The sequence below is a fragment of the Schistocerca americana genome, chromosome 3, assembly GCF_021461395.2.
Source record: "Schistocerca americana isolate TAMUIC-IGC-003095 chromosome 3, iqSchAmer2.1, whole genome shotgun sequence".
Lineage (NCBI taxonomy): Eukaryota > Metazoa > Arthropoda > Insecta > Orthoptera > Acrididae > Schistocerca > Schistocerca americana.
In genome coordinates, this window is record NC_060121.1 from 183,983,121 (window position 1) to 184,000,827 (window position 17,707).

Consider the following 17,707-nt stretch of genomic DNA (forward strand, 5'->3'; position numbering starts at 1 on the left):
ATGCGGTATACTTCTCAAGGAACAGTGCAAATTACTTAAAGGTTATACATACAAAATATGGGAGCATCTTACTTCGAGAGAAAAATATTGGTGCAATAGTAACAATAATAATAGTAATAACTTCTCCTATGTGTACCATCTTACCTTGGGGTGACAGAGACAGCACATGGGCCCATAGTGAGGTCTAATCTTACCTCAATGTAGAAATAGAGTCTGTTATATTTCACCTAGTTCCACTTGAATATGATACACAGCTCTTTTAGACTTTTGGTCCAGTAAACTGTTGCAAAAAACATCTGTTAGTCGTCTATCCTCAGATCCACCAAATTCAAAATAGAATAGCGATAATGACTCCTTCGTCTGAACGCTAATATAAGAAAGAAAGAACAGGAATTGCATCTCATTATTCATCTGCAAGCAGAAGTACACATTAGCATAATAAATTCATAACTCACATCAGAAAAACAAAACAAGACATCATAACTGTTACTCAAGTGCATATCTAAGCACCCATTCATGAAATGGCTTCGTGTTTCATACGTAATGGCTGTTTAGTCCTTACTGTCTCCAACTATAAGGCATTTGGATGTTCCACATGCAGCATCCATTAAGGACAAATGTACATTGGAAAAAACCTAAGAGTGAGTGAGTGTCGTTTGCTTGATAATTTATATGACCTTACCAAAACCTTCTGCCTACTGTAAAGGTTCTGTGAACTCTTGTAACTTTGCCTCTCGTCTTGTGCCTCTCCGCAGGCTGCCTAATATTAGACAGCACGAGCTTGATCATATCACTATGCAGTACTCTCGAATAAGGTGGTAAACTCACCAACTCCTGGATCTTAACTGAATGTTACTTATTTGTCTGTACAACCACTGGCAGCAACGGATTACAAGCATTAGGCAACTCATCAGTAACTTGCTGTAAACTGTTAACGTACATGTCCCAGGATCTACTATGATGATAACAGTAAAGATCACACAACTTCCCTTCATTAAATGGTCTGGGGGGTTTGATACAGGACAATACATTGAAACAGAGGTAGTTCTTATCCTCCTTCACCCGAAGAGTTCTCCAAAATTGTGAACGAAACTGCCCACCACTGCCAGAGACGAGTTATGTGAACAACCAGTCAAACAAATGATAGATATACTAGTGACCTTTTTAAGGGGTGTCAATGATACAGATTTTGAAGTCAGTTTCACAGCCCCTAAGTCGTATGAAAATTCTTCGTGGTTCCGGATAAAGCTCCGGAAAGATTGACAGCATCAAGTGACTTCACTTTCGTAGGAATAACTGGAAATATTGGACCGTGAAACATGGTTTCCATAACATATATCACGGAGGTTATGAAAACGTGTCCTTGTGCCTAAATGTGCATGATTGGCGTGAGTGTACCATATGTTTGTTGATGTAGTCCTCTGGTATACACACAAACCTGTGTGAACTCACAGGTTTCTTACACTTGATTATATGGTAGTACCTTCAGTTTTACTTCTTTCAAGGGGGACTCCTTGTCCTGCACGTTAGCAGTATTCACACGAGAGAATGTGATAAAATTTTTGAAGGACAAGCTCTTCAAAAAAATTAAAAAAACTGCAGTTATTCTCATTATAATTTTCTTCAATGCCGCTACATAATCCTATGGGTGATCATGTTAGTGCATAAGCTGCTACATTCTCCTTCCAAAGGATGTGAATGACAGTGAATCTGAACCCCTGCATGATAGAATGTCCGCCTTGTCAGATGCCGCTACATCACTTGGCACACATCAAAAATTGTAGAGCCCAAAGATTGGTATAAACTTTAATGAGACAGCCAAATATATAGCAACGAAACTTAGTGAATTCCAAAGCAGTGTCCAGCGCCTCAAATTCTGGAAATGAATAGCTATGGTTACACTTGGTGGGAACTCAGTTGACAAATGTAATGGTTTGACGATGCAGCAATTCGTTTTCCTCAGTTCACTGAAAGAGTTCTGCCCAGGTATCCATCTCGCAGTCTGTCCCAAGACAAAAATTCCTTATTCAAATCAAGGTGTGAGACCATAGGGGCAGCCAAAAGAACATGGTCCACACCTTCAGTCTCTGCCTGTGCTTGTTCATTCCAGTGCCACTGGACACATTTACCCGTCAATGCACAGAGATATGGAGTAGCTATCATATAGAGATTCATGAAACGTTGATAGCAGATAATAAATTCCAAGAATGAAAGAATCTGTTCCTTTACAGAATGAGTAGCAAAGTCCCGGGATGAGATTTTATACCTTCCTCTGTCACTTCATTCCCTAGAAATTTAACCTATAACCACTGTTACATTAATTTCAATGTGACTCCTAGCTGCTCAAAGGTTGTTAAAATCGATCTGACACCTTGTTGTACTCTCCCGAACACTTCACCACTATAAGTGCACCATCCGCATATGAGGTATAATACACCATTGATGGCTGTAGTGAACCTCTTTCTCAGATCTTCTGGTAGGATACAATTAAAGACCAAATGAAGACAGCCAATCACTACATGGTACTTTAGATACTGGTAGTAAACGCCATGACACAAAGATGCTGTATATTTACGATACGAGTGATGTAATCTGATTAGCAAATAGCTCACTTGGACGTCACAGACAGAACACTGGCTCCAGGAAATTTCCGTAACAGCTCATCTAACGCCTGAGGGCCACTGGCTTCTGGTAGAACAATGGCGTTTTACCCGCCCTGAGTCCAATAAACATCTAACTAAATTACCCTTCTTAGGTACTACAAGTAGGAGGCTATAAAATCTAACAGTGTGTTCAGTGACACTTCGTTGCAACATTTCATTAGTCTCTTGTACCTTCTTTTCTTTATATATTAGGGATATTGAATAGGACTTGACGAAAAATGTCCTATGCTGTTTAACCTTAAATTTATAAGTGAAATCTTTGATTGTCCCTGGCACATCAGAAAACACAGACGAACATGGTTGCAAAAGATTACAGACTCCCTCTTTGATTGACATTTCAGTATCATCCACACTGTTGAGCATATCTCTTGAAAAACACTGATTCTTCTTTGATGTTTCATCAACAAGATTTTTTCAACATTTTCTCTCATCACCAAAGAGTATGGCTTAGGTGGCAGTTCGTATCGTGATGTAAGGCAATAGGCTGACACTCCTTCTCTCACAATACACTCATCAAAATTGAAGCTCCCGCAATATACAAACTTACAATCCAAGTTGACAGTGGTCGTCATTCTATAGGGGTGAGCCATGTGCTCACGGATTGTTCTGCAGATCAGCTGATCGAACATCATGTGACCACCTCAGTGTGGAATGCCATTTCATTGATGCCAGTCTCCATTTCCATATGGATGTTGTACTGGGTCATAGACTGCCTGTCATAACTGTGATTACAAATTGATCCACGTTAACGATATTGAACTCTATTTGCCTGTCTGTCTCTTTGTGGCATTTGCTATTTGTGGCTCTTCGACAACGTCATATTTGAGATACTGCACAATGTCTGGCCAGCTAAAACGATTTCGCGCAGCCATGAAGATAATTAAACAAATGCTAAATAGCTCTGCTGGTCTGTAAGGTTGGTACAAAAATTAATGTCTGAACATCATATCTTCAAAGAAACATGCAGGACTGGTAAGGGTGACAGACTGAAATTTTACATCGTAGTAATACACTATTAACCGCGCGGGCTAGACGAGCGGTCTCAAGCGCTTTGACACGGTCTGCGCAGCTCCCCCCGTCAGAGGTTCGAGGCCTCCCTCGGGTATGGGTGTGTGTGTTGTCCATAGCGTAAGTTTAAGTTAGATTAAGTAGTGTGTAAGCTTAGGGACCGATGACCTAAGCAGTTTGGTCCCATAAGATATTAACCTCAAATTTTACAAATATTCTACTTGTAAAATTGCAGCAACACAGTACTCTATTTAGTGCAATCTTGTGTTGCCGCAGACCAATAAGCAGACAGAAATAGATGCAAATCCTCTTATGATCCGTAATTATGGGTGATATGTGCATGCACACTTCACTCAGCTTCAGGGTAACCACAAACAATTTCTTTTATACTCAGCTGGCCAAATTGGAGCGAATGAAAAGTCAAACTTTCAAACTGAAAGAAAATGACATTGGTGGTTACAATGCCTGCGTTTATACGGTGCAACTGATGGGGGATAATATTGTGGAGATGCAGACACTGCACCTACAGACACCGTAGCTGTCAATGGGGTATCCATGCCTGACACGCTAAGGTGATGGTATAATATTTGTCTCCCTGTGCAAGATTCACGAATTGTGAGAGCACAATGGCTGTAAAAACACGACATATGGAATTTTGGATTGGTCCCAGAGGCGTGCTTGGATGGCTGGTTAAGGTGTCTGCGGCAAGCGAGAAATCCATTGTAATCAAAACCAGGCATCCTTTCGTAATACATGGCACTCCTTGAACATTGTTCACAATTACGGCGAGACTGCCTCCTCTCATGATCAGATTTAGGTTTATCCTCACAACCTGGTGGCCGAGTGGTTCTGGGCTCTACAGTCTGGAACCGCGCGACCGTTACGGTCGCAGGTTCGAATCCTGCCTCGGGCATGGATGTGTGTGATGTCCTTAGGTTAGTTAGGTTTAAGTAGTTCTAAGTTCTAGGGGACTGATGACCTCAGAAGTTAAGTCCCATAGTGCTCAGAGCCATTTGAACCATTTATCCTCACAACCTGAGTCACATTGCTCGTCAGGTCACTGACTCTTAATGTGACAACAGTCCTTAACTGAAACAGAGCCTTACCTTTCTTCCATCCTGAAGCTCGTTCCTGAAGATCCTGCCCCAGCTCTCTACATTTCTGATTGATTTCCATTTGACTTTCCTTAAATTTTGGAAGGGGTCTAACTTCCTTAGAATTTTTAATCCCCACAGGCATTGTCCCATCTGAACTACATTCCACATTCACTGAAAGTTGCACCATTGTGGCGGTAAGTACATAAATTTGTACGGCATTCTTCTGCAACTCCTCCCTGGTATCCACTAATACCTTTTTGGAATTAATTTTAAAAGATTTTCCCCCTTGTTCAAGAATTTATAGGTAAGGGTGTGACCCACTATTTGATTTCTAACGTGGTCTAATTGTTCTCTGGTAGCAACATCATTTACCTTCCTTAAAATTTATTCTTTGCCTTTAGCTTGTCCTTCCCTCACAACAGTCAACCTTTCCTGCACTGACTATTTAGGATTCACTAACTCTTCCCTGAATTTATCTTGCCATCTTCACCTGTACTCATTGGAAAACCAATAGTATCAAATCGTTCCTTATATTGGGTTTGCAATTCCCCTCTTATTTGAATGGCGAATTCAACAAATCTGTTTGAAATATTTTATTTAACAGTTGCAAACTTATAGTCCAACTTATTAATTTGTTCCTTCAGTTTTTTTGTCCTCTTCATTCCCTTGCATAAGCCTCTAATCTCTTATAGCCAACTTCCTTTTGTACCTATGCCTTTCTATAATTAACGTTCACTCACTCTAGAGGTTCTTTCAGCTAACTAGTGCTAGCCCTCTGTTCCCTAGACCTGGCCTCTTGATATTTTTTCAGTTCACGAGTGAAAGTCCTCTGCTGTTCTTTTAATTCATTTAAGGTCAAGAGTTGCCTTAACATGTTATTCCCATTCCGATCGAGGTTAACTCACGGGTTTAAAGTAACACGTTGCACACTCATCTGAACTCTATCAGAAGGGTAAGGAGCAAAATTTACTGTTGACAAGCTTTCGTGCTGGCTGTTGTGGCCGAGCGGTTCTAGGCGCTTCAGTCTGGAAACGAGCGACTGCTACGGTCGCAGGTTCAAATCCTGCCTCGGGCATGGATGTGTGTGATGTCCTTAGGTTAGTTAGGTTTAAGTAGTTCTAAGTTCCAGGGGACTGATGACCTCAGATGTTAAGTCCCATAGTGCTCAGAGCCATTTGAACAAGCTTTGGTCATCTCTGTTTGGAACAAGTGTGGCTGTCGATTCGGAATTGTCTACACTTACAATAACAGTGTTGCAACACATAGCCTCTGATATAGCAGTGTCACTACGCACTCCTGTACACTCTATTTTATTGGCAGCTTCCAGAATTGCATCACTAAACATAGTGGGTTTCATCTCTTGCACACCACAGTGCAGCACACTCCGAACAGAATAATATATCTGCCAACCACAAGGGCGGTCCCAGAAAAACTCTACATTCACACAGTCAAATTCCAACACAAAATCCACATATAAACAGAAAAATGGCGTAAACTCGTCACCTATAACCATTAACAGAATGCAATTCACAATATCAAGAGGAAGCAACCAAGAGGTTAAAACTTGATGACAAACGAACACCATCCGCAGGATCAAACCACAGAAAATCTTCAAAGTTCACAACATCCCAAAAAAATCAGTAAATCAGCCAAAAAATATAAAATATCTTTAGTTCCACTGTCTTTAGCATCAATAAAATGTGTGGAGACGACTATGCACTTCACTGTATACTATATTCACACTTGAACCAATAGTAGGAGGGGGCTTATGCTGCGAGGAATTTTCTCAGAATTTTACCAGGTCCGCCAAAGAATCCATTTGCTAATCATGGCCGCATCACTAACACTCAGGGAAAAATTTACAAGGCCATTGACAAATGCAAATGTGGGAACAGCCTACAGAAGCACAAGAATGAAAACTACCAATTAATTCCAGACCACCTCTTATTAAGTTCACAACAAAACTGGCAGAATAGGTCATTTCACTGACACTGTTCCAAGGAATAAAGTGCAAAATACTTAATTAAATAACCACAGTTGACATGTCTGCAGCAACCATTTCCATACCAATCGTCTGAAGAGCGACTGCCTCCATAATAACCATATTCACAGCAAACTTCTCTATAGCAACATGTGGAAACATCTCACAAAATCGGAAGAATGAAAACACAAAGAAAATCCAGATCACGTGGTACTACGTTCACGGCAAAATCACACTGTTCCAAGAAATCAACAGTAAAATCCGCAGTTAAAGATCCCACAACGTTATAAATATGTCACACGCATAAAAAAAAGTTTTGCATCACCTCAGTTCCCAGAACTTCTGAAGATAAACGCTGACTGTGGATATTGTATCTCGGACGCAGGCCCTTTGACGGTTCAGAGATGTTACTAAACCCGCCCAAAGATGTAAACAACCATGCATGAGCAGCGCCTATTAGACGGAGGTGGTACGACAGCCGATCAGTTCCTGTCATTCCACCAGAAAGGAGGTACACGTCTCGTGTAGGCTGCATGATGCGCAGCTTCACTCCTGACATCCATGGCGAGGTCCAGCTTTGCAACCATGACACCATGCAGCGCGGTACGGATGGGCCCAACAACACGCCGAATGGGCCGCTCACGGCTGGCATCACGTTCTCTTCACCGATGAGTGTCGCATATGCCTTCAACCAGACAATTGCCGGAGACGTGTTTGGAGGCAACCTGGTCAGGCTGAACGCCTTAGACACACTGTCCAGCGAGTGCAGCAAGGTGGAGGTCCGCTGCTGTTTTGGAGTGACATTATGTGGGGCCGACGTACGCCGCTGGTGGTCATGAAAGGCGCCGTAACGGCTGTACGATACGTGAATGCCATCCTCCGACCGATAGTGCAACCATATCGGCAGCATATTGGCGAGGCATTCGTCTTTATGGGCGACAGTTCGCCCCCCCCCCCCCCCATCGTACACATCTTGCAAATGACTTCCTTCAGGATAACGACATCACTCGACTAGAGTGGCCAGCATGTTCTCCAGTCATGGACCCTATCGAATCCCTATGTCTGGAATAGATGGAAAATTGCTGTTTATGGACGACGTGGCCCACCAACCACTCTGAGGGATCTACGCCGAATCGCCGTTGAGGAGTGGGACAATCTGGACCAACAGTGCCTTGATGAACTTGTGGATACTATGTCATGACGAATACAGTCACGCATCAATGCAAGAGGACGTGCTGCTTGGTACTAGAGGTACCGGTGTGTACAGCAATCTGGATCACCACCTCTGAAGGTATCGCTGTATGGTAGTACAGCATGCAATGTGTGGTTTTAACAAGCAATAAAAAGGGCAGAAATGATGTTTATGTTGATCTCTATTTTAATTATCTGTACAGGTCCCGGAACTCTCGTGGCCGAGGTGATGAAAAACTTTTTGTGATGTGTGATAGCTCTCAAAAAGAAGAGCAGACGCAGCACGAAACTTCAACAGCCATCCCGGTCCACCTCACCGCTCCAGTTTCATAAAATGAATGAGCTCCTTACGTTGTTCAGGTTCAGTAAGCATAATTTTCATATCCTAGTTGCAAAAGCCGGCATAAAATTTCTACCTAACTAATTTAATTAATCTCTGCACAAAATGCACCTGAATTACTGCTTGCATATAGTGCACCACAGACATCAAAAAGTACAGCTATTCCCACAGAGTAACAACCATACTTGAAAGCTTCAACTGTGTCCTGAAGAAGATACGGTAGACAGCCATGCACAGGAGAGCGTCGAGCTGCCTAGTACTTAGGTGCAACTGAGTTAAGGATAGACTCCAACAGAGGGCACGCAACGCGAAACCTATTCTATGCTTCCGCCTTACGTCACACAAACAGTTCCCAAGTGGGCATCCATCCGCCAAACGTGGATACAAGTGGACACACGGCTTCATTAAAGTCGCTTATCTGTTCAGTACCAACTGTACTTCCAAGTAGCTAGAGGACTCATCCAAGCCGCAAAGAAAAGCCAAGCAAGACGCTCTACAAGTTTTCGTAGTTATCGTTGACTTGTTTCAGGACTAAACCAGAATAAAAGGCAGATCAATGATAATGAACAGAGAGCTACTGTAACACGTTATTTTCATTCGACTGTTAAGCATTTCTAACTTTTCTATAAATAAATTATTGTTAATCTTTGCTGCCATTATTTTTTATCCATAGACGTTGCCCAACTCTAGCTGACCCTGTGGTGAAGATGTATAGGTGCTGTATGCAACCAAACCACCTTATAACAAAAATTAATTTCGATAGTAGCGAGTTTATATGTATGACACCAAGTTGCGTTGGATGAATACAACGTAAAAAACTGACGACGAGGAACAAAGGAACATTTAAAAACCTGGCGACTAGACAAAGGAGTCAAAACCTGACACGAGAAAAACGGGTGAAAGTGTAACTTTTCTGGTAATGCAGTGCACAGTGGTGGCATTGTAAACTATTATTGACTGTTGACCCCGTTTCCTTTTTAGGTAAATGTCTCAGAATATCGTATACGCTTAATAACTTTTTTTCATAAACAACTCAACGAGACTTACTGCAACCGATGCTGTTGGTGCTACAACACCTCTCCACACCGCTAGAACTTTTGGTGGCACAGCTACAGAAATTGGAAGAAGAGACAAAAGATATTTCAGAAACTTTCAAGGTGTCTCCAACACCATTTCCGACTTACGAACAGAAAGCAGAATCCTCAACAAACTGTGTAACAAAACTGGAGCAAAATTCACTATGATGACCTCGGTGTCGACGGGACATACACTCCAGCAACATTTCATTAGGCGCAGTTTATCTGGTGTTACTGAGTGCAAAGCTTTTTTCTTGCTAACGCTGACGTGGAAATTTTTCAGTTGATTCAAAAGCTATGTTCTGAAGTAGGTCCGGAGACACTTTGATATACAGAAGCTTAAAATAAGCTAGAACCTTATTTTGAAGTTCAAGTGCACCTTTATGTGGGAAGCCTCGAGTCTAAGGTGTATCGCAACAACCCTCATAGTCTTCAAGAACTGCAGCAGAACATTTCGGATGAGACTGCAGCAACTCCAGCATTACAGCTTCGATCGACCTCCTCCAGCTTGCTGACCAGGGTCAAAAAGTGCCAAGAGATGAATGGTGGTCAATTTCAACATCCGCTATAGTTTTATTAGTACGGTATTTCCTTTCGTCTGGTGTGTTTCTTTATAACCTGGAACTCTGTTCTCCGGGTCATTTTTATTTGTCCCATCCTGTACGTTTGATACCAAGTATATTTCGTGAATACAACACAAATGTGAGTGTCAGTGATCGTGTCCCTTATAGTGTCAGGGACTAAATGTGATAAAAAGAACGTAATAAAATATGTTTGGTTAATAAGTGTGACAAGAAAGAGATTGCAGCTTATTTAAGCAGTCAATATCACTGAGCTCTGTGTACGAAGGGGTGTAGTAATACTACAAAAAATTCAGGAGCATTTACAAGGCATTTGAGAAGTGTAGCAGCCAAGAATGTTTTGAAGGATGGGAAAGACCCTACAAGCTTCAATAGCCGGGTTATAAATATGTTGCGAAAGCAACGAGAGCTTCATCAAAGATTTACGTTAACTCAAAATCCCATTCACAAACGAAAGCGGAAAGAAACAGAAACGAACTACAGAGAGCAATGCGAGAAGAGTTCACAGAACGTGAAAGAAACAATTTTCGAAGGTAAAAAAAATATTTTGCTCTTCCTCAATCTCGGAAAACAAATATACAAATATACTCAGTCGTACAGTGACCACTGTGGCTGAGAAACTGAAAATGATGACAGAAAGAAGATTTTAGTGCTGAATTCAGTCATCCCAAATTGTTTCCTTGAGGAATTTGAATGAGTTTCCACTTTGCAACCGACACTCTATCGCAGACATCGAGTTAAATGGCGGCAAAATTGAGAATCAACTAAAATCGCTCGACAAAAGAAAGGCATCTGACCCTGATCGGGTACCTGTACGATTGTGCGAAATAACTTGTTCGTCGTCTAGCTGCTGCTTATCGTAAGTCGCCGGAGCAATGAAAGGAACCACAGTATTTGAAAGACGCGCTGGTCATTCCCGTTTGCAGGGACAAATGCACATAACTAAAGGCCCATATCGCTGATCTCTGAGTGTTGTACAATAATGAACACATTTTATGCTCGTATATTAGTACCTCTCTGGAGACGCAAAGTCTCCTAAGTAGGAATAAACATGGAGTGCAACGCTCTCATGAAGCTCAGGTCGCTGTGTTCAATCGCGAGAATCTGAGGACAGCAAGTAACGGCATCGAGGTTTGTCAGCGAGTTCCTCTACCTCCGGAAAGCATTCGACTCAGTTCTGCACTGTCGCCTGGTGAATGAAAGACGAGCTTACGGTGCATCGGGCCAGTTTTGTGACTGGATTCAAGGCTTCCTCGTTGACAGCACTCAGCGTGTCGGTCTTAAATTGGGAAACCAATGGATTTCAAACGGAACTCAATGAAGGTTCATAGCGCCTAACTGTTCACGATACACAGGTTCTCACTACTGTACACACAAAATAAAGGGGTGAGTAGAGGAACAAGCAAATAATCCTTATAAACACAGGTCCGACGACGTTTTACGATTGAGTACGTGAGCACCTCGTAACGGAGCCCCTGAGCATCCAAAGTGAGGATATGCACTTGAGGAAAAACACATTACAGCAGGTGTCCCACGTGGTCGCCGTTCACGTGAAGGAAGGCTTTAGCGCGTCTGCTCGTGGATGCCTAGGCGTGTTCCAAATGCATTGACAACCACCCACAATGCATCCCAGATAAATCCAACTGGTTCAAGTCGGGGACCTGGGGGGCGAACCGTGATCGAAACCCTCGTTCCCAAAACGCTGTTTATCAGTCGTTATACATCCAGAATGATTATAAAATGAAACGAGCACAGTTTATCACTTCGTAGTTTACAGGAGGTGGACAAAAATAAGGAAACACCAAAACTACATTACTGTGCCCAATACGAGGTAGGAAAACCGTTGGGATTCAAAACAGCTTCCAGTCATCTGGGAGTTGATAAATGTCAATTCTGCACAGTTTTCAAGGGAATCTTATACCATTATTCTGCAATGTAGTGGCAAGTTCAGATAACGATGATGGAGGTGGATAGCGAGCAACGAGGCCTTCTCCCCAGAGCAGACCACAAAGGCTCAATAGTACATATCTGGTGACTGTGGCGGCCAGGCGAGATGCGACATTATACCTCTTGCTCGCAAAACCAGTCCTGGACGATGCTACTTAAGAGAACAGGGGTCCTCTCGTCTTGGAACATTTCATCACCAAACGAGAACGACAATTGTACCAGAGGATAGAGCTGATTACCCAAAAAGCGTTCGTACTAATGCGACCTTGCAGAGTACCCATGGGGATCATTTAATACCACGATATAGCTGCCCAAATCATCACAGAACCCTCGCCGTGTTTCACTGTGTTCAAATGTTCAAATGTGTGTGAAATCTTATGGGACTTAACTGCTAGGGTCATCAGTCTCTAAGCTTACACACTACTTAACCTAAATTAACCTAAGGACAAACACACACACCCATGCCCGAGGTAGGACTCGAACCTCCTCCGGGACCAGCCGCAGTTCATTACTGAAGCGCCTTAGACCGCTCGGCTAATCCCACGCGGCCGTGTTTCACTCTTCGGACGTAAACTCTGCCAGAAGTTAGAAACAGCGCGAAACAAGACTCATCCGACCAAATGACTTTCTTCCACTGCTCCAAAATGTGACTTCGACACCTCGCTTTCATCTTAGCGCATTTGCATTACTGATGAGTGGTTTTGGAATCTCAGCTCGCTCTGAAATTCCCTGCGTATACGCACCAGCGTAATGGCCCTGCTGAACAAGATATCTGTTGTAGTATTGAAGCCTAACAGTGACCCGGTCCCAATTGCAGGTTGGCTGTTAATGGCTTTCACGGGCAGCAATAATTTCATTGTCAGTATTTCATATAATTATTGATCGAATTTAAATATTTACAAAGCTGTCATAATATCACCGAAGGGTATAATCTTACACTACTGGCCATTCAAATTGCTACACCAAGAAGAAATGCAGATGATAAACGGGTAGTCATTGGACAAATATATTATACTAGAACTCACATGTGATTACGTTATCACCCAGTTTGGGTGCATAGATCCTGAGAAATCAGTACCCAGAACAACCACCTCTGGCCGTAATAACGGCCTCGATACGCCTGGGCATTGAGTCAAACAGAGCTTGGATGGCGTGTACAGGTACCATTGCCCATGCAGCTTCAATACGATACCATAGTTCAAGAGTAGTGACTGGCGTATTGTGACGAGCCAGTTGCTCGGCCATCATTGACCAGACATTTTCGATTGGTGAGAGATCTGGGGAACGTGCTGGCCAGGGCAGCAGTCGAACATTTTCTGTATCCAGAAAGGCCCGTACAGGACCTGCAACATGCGGTCGTGCATTATCCTGCTGAAATGTAGGATTTCGCAGGGATCGTATGAAGGGTAGAGCCACGGGTCGTAACAACATCTGAAATGTTACGTCCACTGTTCAAAGTGCCGTCAATGCGAACAAGAGGTGACCGAGACGTGTAACCAATCGCACCCCATATCGTCACGCCGGGTGATACGCCAGTATGGTGATGACGAATACACGCTTCCAATGTACGTACACCGCGATGTCACCAAACACGGATGCGACCATCATGATGCTGTAAACAGAACCTGGATTCATCCGAGAAAATGACGTTTTGCCATTCGTGCACCCAAGTTCGTCGTCGAGTACACCATCGCAGGCGCTCCTGTCTGTGATGCAGCGTCAAGGGTAACCGCAGCCATGGCCTCCGAGCTGATAGTCCATGCTGCTGCAAATGTCGTCGAACTGTTCGTGCAGATGGTTGTTGTCTTGCTAACGTCCCCAACTGTTAACTCAGGGATCGAGACGTGGCTGCACGATCCGTTACAGCCATGCGGATAAGATGCATGTCATCTCGACTGCTAGTGATACAAAGCCGTTGGGATCCAGCACGGCGTTCCGTATTACCCTCCTTAACCCACCGATTCCATATTCTGCTAACAGTCATTGGATCTCGATCAACGCGAGCAGAAATGTCGCGATACGATAAACCGCTATCGCGATAGGCTACAATCCGACCTTTAAGTCGGAAACGTGATGGTAAGCATTTCTCCTCCTTACACGAGGCATCACAACAACGTTTCACCAGGCAACGCCGGTCAACTGGTGTTTCTGTATGAGAAATCGGTTGGAAACTTTCCTCATGTCAGCACGTTGTAGGTGTCGCCACTGGCGCCAACCTTGTGTGAATGCTGTGAAAAGCTAATCATTTGCATATCAGAGCATCTTCTTCCTGTCGGTTAAATTTCGCGTCTGTAGCACGTCATCTTCGTGGTGTAGCAATTTTAATGTGCAGTAGTGTATATTGAAAGGTTAACACAGTAATTCAAGTACATATGTAGGTATCTTTAGCCATATTCGGTGATTTTCTGGGTATATATATACCTTGACTTATTTTTTTTTTTTTAGATTTTAACATAAGTTGCTTCCTTCTGACTGACATCATGTAAAAAACAAATTAAGTGATGTAATGTAACGTAAATATAATAGGCAAAAAGAACCAATTCTGTTTCATTTCGCTGTCGGTATTAACCACTGGAAACACTAGCCAGCCTAAAGAAACTGGGAGAATCCATTCCGAAAGCCTAAACTGGCACGATCACGTAGGAGTAGTTGTGGGAAAACCTGTGACAGGTTGAGATGTTTTGGCAGAATCCTATGTAAATGTTCCACCGAATTTTGATTATTGCTCTTTTTCCTGGTACTGTCAACAGGGAGGGCTAATGGAACAAGTAGAACAGGTGCAATGGTAAGCCGCATATTTGGTCACGGGTTCATTTATCAAGCACAAGGGCATTACGTAGGCGCCAATCAAATTACAGTCGCAGGCACTGCAAGAGAGGAACGGTGCGTCACGGAAAGATCTACTTTTAAAATCAAGAGAGTAGAGCCAGACGACAAAGTCAATGTGATCAGAAGTATACGTGGGTGCGAGGAGAGAGGACCCGCCAGCGTAAAAGGACGTTGGGCGTATTGTGTTTTCAGTAGAGAAGCAGTGACAGCACAATAGCTCAATCGGGAGAACTTTTTGACTTCGAACGTCGACTGGTCATTGGATGTTAACTGTGTAAGAAATCCATCAGGGAGTTTTGAAACCTTCAAAAGCTGTCCACGTCTATGTTGGTGACGTGACTGTGTAGTGGAAACGCGAAGCAGCAACGACAGCTAATCTAGACCAGGCAGACTTCATGTGCTGACGGACAGGGATCGTAGAGCACTGCGGAGAGCGGTTGTGAAACATCTCGTGAAACCAACGAAAGGAAACACTCATCAGTTCCAATGTACAACAAGCAGTCCAGTGGTGTAGGGAGTTGAAAAGGATAGTGTAGGCCTACAATGGTTGAGCAGCACTTCATTAGCCTCACACTTCTGCAGTATATGCTAGACGACGCTAAATGTGGTGGAATGTGCGACGCCGCTGGTCACTGGATGACAGGAAACGAGTGATTTTGAGTCATGAATCTCACCACGCCCTGTGGTAACACGATGGGAGGACACGGGTTTGGCGAATACCTGGAGAACGCTACTTGCCAGCAAGTGTAGTGTCAACAGTGGACCACGGAGGAGGTGGTGTTACGGTATAGAGATGCTTCTCGTAGGTCGGTTCGGTTGTCGTACCCTTTCTGCGCTTAAGAAAACACTAAATGCGGAAGGATAGTAACACATTTTACAGCATTGTCTACTGCCTATAGTACAGGAACAGTTCCAGACGGTTGTTGTTAAACATGACAATGCATCCTGTCATAAAGCAGCAGCTGTGCGGCAATGATTTACGAACAGTAGTATTCCTGAAACGAACTGGCCTGCTCACAATCCCCACCCGAACCGTTTGCGATGTGTTAGAAACTCGGCCCACCGCAGACTACAACGTCCAACATCACTAACTTCTCTGATTTCGGTTCTTGAGAAAGAACAGCTGCATTTCCTCCTCTACAGAAATTCAGACATCTCAAAGTGTCCCAAGCAGAATGCAAGCTGAAATTTCCTGGCGGTTTAAAACTGTGTGCCGTACCGAGACTCGAAATCGGGGCCTTTGCCTTTCGCGGGCAAGTGCTCTACCGCCTGAGCTACCCAAGCACGACTCAAGACCCTCCCTCACAGTCTCAATTCCGCCAGTACCTTCTCTCCTACCTTCTGTGAAGTTTGACATCCAAGCTGCTAACAAGAATAATGCACAGAAGAATGGAAAAGGAAACTGAGGCTGTGTTAGATGACGGTCAGTTTGGATTTAGGCCGGCCGCGGTGGCCGTGCGGTTCTAGGCACTTCAGTCCGGAACCGCGTGATTGCTACGGTCGCAGGTTCGAATCCTGCCTCGGAAATGGGTGTGTGTGATGTCCTTAGGTTCGTTAGGTTTAAGTAGTTCTAAGTTCTAGGGGACTAATGACCTCAGCTGTTGAGTCCCATAGTGCTCAGAGCCATTTGAACCATTTTTTTTGGATTTAGGGAAGCTAAATGTACCAGAGAGGTAGTTCTGATGTTGCAGTTTATAAAGAAAGCAAGACTCAAGATAAATCGATACTTGTTTACAAGATTTGTCGATCTGGAAAAAGCGTTCGACTATGTAAAACGGTGCAAAATCTTCGAAATTGTGAGGAAAACAGTGGTAAGCAACATTTTAAAACACAGGTGTAGTCTTTAGTCCCTACCGAGAAGTCTATACATCGAAGAAGCAATGACAGGATAAAAGAAAGGTTCGACGGTGGGATTAAAATTCAAAGTGAAAGAATATCAGTGATAGGATTCAGAGATAACATTGCTATATATCTTCAGCGAAAGCGAAGAAGAATCACAGGATGTGTTGAATGAAATGAACAGTCTTATAAGTACAGGTATAGATTGAGAGTAAATCGAAGAAAGACGAAAGTAAGAAGTGAGAATAGAATTGGTGATCAAAAAGCATATGAATTCTGCAAAACTAGGCGGCAAAATAACCAATGACGGACGGGGCAAGGACGACAACAAAAGTAAACTAGCACTGGCAAAAAGGACATTCCTGACCAAGAGAAGTATACTAATATCAAACACAGACAGTAAGTTAAGGAAGTAATTTCTGAATGTACGTTTGGAGCATACCATTGTATGGTAGTGGGAAATGGACTGTGGGAAAAGTGGAACACAATAAAATCTAAGCTTTTTAGGTGTGGTGCTACAGACGAATGTCGAAAATTAGGTGGATTGGTAAGGTAAAGAATCAGGAGGTTCTCTGCAGAATATATGGAAAGCATTGACAAGAAGAAGGAACAGGATGATAGGACATTCGTTAAGAAGTCAAGTTCCAAGTTCCAAGGTACTAGAGGGAGATGTAGAGAGTAAAACTGTAGAGCAAGAAAGAGAAGTACGTTGCAAGTGCAGGATATTGTGGGGCATGGGGGGGAGGGGGGCAGGGATGGGAGGGGGGGAGGGGGGGGGGGGGAGTGGCAGTGTTTTACCTCATTCCATCTTCAAGATCAAACTTCTCCATTTATAACTCAGAAGTACGAGCAAAGTGGGTGATTTGCTGATCGCACTTACAGCGATGCGGCGCATGTAACTAGCGGAGAATTAAGTCCAGACCACTCAGGGCTACATATTACGCCTAGTGGGTGGCCTGCATGAGTCATACCGCAGCACAATGACCCGACCCTCTACTCGAGATCTTGCGTTAGCAGAAGGAGCTCCGCTTGGTAGGGCTAACCACCTAGCCGTAGCGAAGATGGTTCCAGTCACTGAGGCGACACCGAGTGCCGTTAATGCATCTTCGCGATTGGCACGTAGTCTTTGTGCTAGGCGATGTCAATGATTATATT